The following is a 2,428-nucleotide window of genomic DNA, read 5'->3' as shown; positions in this document are numbered from 1 at the left end:
GCCATCTCCCTCTGTTGCCTAGGCTGGAGTGCAGTGGCACGATCTTGGCTGACTGCAACCTCTACCTCCTGGGTTCATGCAGTTCTCCTGCCTCAGCCTCCTGCGCAGCTGGGATTACAGGCGTGCGCCACCACACCCGGCTAATTTTTGTATTTTTAGTAGAGACAGGGTTTCACCATGTTGGCCAGTCTGGTCTCAAACTGTTCACCTGAGGTGATCCTCTCGCCTTGGCCTCCCAAAGTGCTGGGATTATAGACGTGAACCACCGCACCCAGCCTACTTAATATTTTTCTTTAAATTGATTAGCTGAAAAAATTGTTAGCCTTGCCCTGGGTGGTGATATTCACTAATGATAAAGTTTGTTTCATAACAGATTGAAACAAATGCCTAACTAATAACGTTTAAGAGTGCTGACCCATGTGCCACCCAGCATGCTCCTTGGGAAGGAGCCAGAGTCCCTAAAAACAGTCCCTATCCACACCTAAGCCCAAGGGCAGAGAGGAAGCTGCTCAAACTCCCAGCTCTCTGTATGCTTCCCTGCATCAAGCACAGCTCGAAAAGGTGGCAGGGACAAGAAGGTCACCTTTCTCCAAGACCAGCTAAAGAAAAGGCTTTGCGGGGAAATGCCAAAGAAATGTCGTTTATTTGTTCAGCAGCAAACAAAAGAATTCCAGGGCAGAAGGAGTCCACGAGAGCCTCAGATGTGGGGACGGATGAGGCTTCAACCTGTGCTAACAATGGTGCGGGCTGGTCCAGATGGGGCAGGGACCAGCCCTTCCTCAGGGTTCAAGGAGCCGTTTGATCTGTGCATGGCCTTCGCCTTGATGCTGGCTTCGGGGCGGCCTCCTGGGACCGGGACCAGATCACCCCCTGCCGCCCCGTCTGCCTGCTCAGGAACTCCACAAGGCTGTGGTTCTGAGAGCGCTGACGCCTCACCCTCTTCCTCTGCGCTGCTCCCCAGCCAGAGGAAACCTGGGCTGCGGGATGTTTTTCCAGCCAGCATCCACCTGCCACACCAGGTGGTCCTACTTCTTGGTGGGAAAGAAAAGAGCTGGCTGTGAAGGACTCTACCCAAGGGCTGTGTTCCTCCCCTAGAAGGTTCTGGAGCTTTTCTTCCCCATGGGGTAAGTCAGAATTCTCCAGGCAAACCACAGGGGAAGAACGCTGCCGGGGGAGGGGAGGGAGCGCTGCCAGGGTCTCGGGTCGGGTCCTGATGCTGATCTCCGGGCTCATCTCCGCACCTAAAAATAAGAGTTAGGCTCTTTTTTTGTTTTTCGAGACTGGGTCTCACTCTGTCGCCCAGGCTGGAGTGCTGTGGCACAGTCTCGGCTCACCGCAACCTCCGCCTCCCGGGTCAAGCGATTCTCCTACCTCAACCTTCTGAGTAGCTGGGACTACAGGGGCCCACCACCACGCCCAGATAATTTTTGCATTTTTAGTAGAGATGGGGTTTCACCATATTGGCCAGGCTGTTCTCAAACTCCAGACCTCAAGTGATCCACCCACCTTGGCCTCCCAAAGTGCTGGGATTACAGGCATGAGCCACTGCACCTGGCCAAGTTAGACTCTTGAGAGTTCAAAAGACCTTAAGTGGTTAGGCATAGTGGCCCCCGCCTACAACCCCAGCACTTTGGAGGCCAAGGCAGGCAGATCACGTTAGGTCAGGGATTCCAGAGCAGCCTGACCAACATGCTGAAAGCCTGTCTCTACTAAAAATATAAAAATGAGCCAGGCGTGGTGGCGAATGCCTGTACTACCAGCTACCTGGGAGGCTGAGACAGGAGAATTGCCTGAATCTTGGAGACGGAAGCTGCAGTGAGCCAAGACTGCACCACTGTACTGCAGCCTGGGCGACACAGAAAGACTCATCTCAAAATAAAAAAGACCTTCGGAGATAAAAGGCCCAGGGTTGGGGGCAAGAGTCTTTGCTTCATGTGTCAGGGAATGGGAAGAGACTTGAACAATTCTCTTGTCTAGCGGTTCCTAGCGTAGGACTTCTGGGAGCTTCTCCCATAGCACAGTCTATCTGAGAGCCCCACAGTTGGCCTCCCGGGTCCAGAGCCCTGACCCGCCACTGCAGAGCTGTGCACCTCTGAGCCTCAGCTTCCTTGCCTGTGAAATGGAGATGTTAAACATCCACAGTAGCCCGGACACAGTGGTTCATGCCTGTGATCCCAGCACTTTGGGAGGCAGAGGCAGGCAGATCACCTGACGTCAGGAGTTCTAGACCAGCCTGGCCAACATGGCAAAACCCTGTCTCTGCTAAAAATACAAAAATTAGCTGGATGTGGTGGCAAATGCCTGTAGTCCCCGCTACTCAGGAGGCTCAGGCAGGAGAATCACTTGAATCCGGGAGGCGGAGTTTGCAATGAGCCGAGGTCACGCCCCTGTACTCCAGCCTGGGCGACAGCTCAAGACTCTTGTCTCA

At 53.9% G+C, this 2,428-nt stretch overlaps 1 protein-coding gene across 4 annotated transcripts in view; it reads left to right on the top strand.

Moving 5' to 3' along the window:
* The window catches only part of CA5A (carbonic anhydrase 5A), a 53,485-nt gene that overhangs the window by 38,509 nt on the left and 12,548 nt on the right, over window positions 1–2,428 (top strand). The gene's annotated exons all lie outside the window — the stretch shown is intronic.

The sequence above is a fragment of the Cebus imitator genome, unplaced genomic scaffold (genome assembly GCF_001604975.1).
Source record: "Cebus imitator isolate Cc_AM_T3 unplaced genomic scaffold, Cebus_imitator-1.0 Scaffold159, whole genome shotgun sequence".
In the NCBI taxonomy this organism is placed as follows: domain Eukaryota; kingdom Metazoa; phylum Chordata; class Mammalia; order Primates; family Cebidae; genus Cebus; species Cebus imitator.
This window is presented reverse-complemented; position numbering and strand designations above follow the sequence as displayed.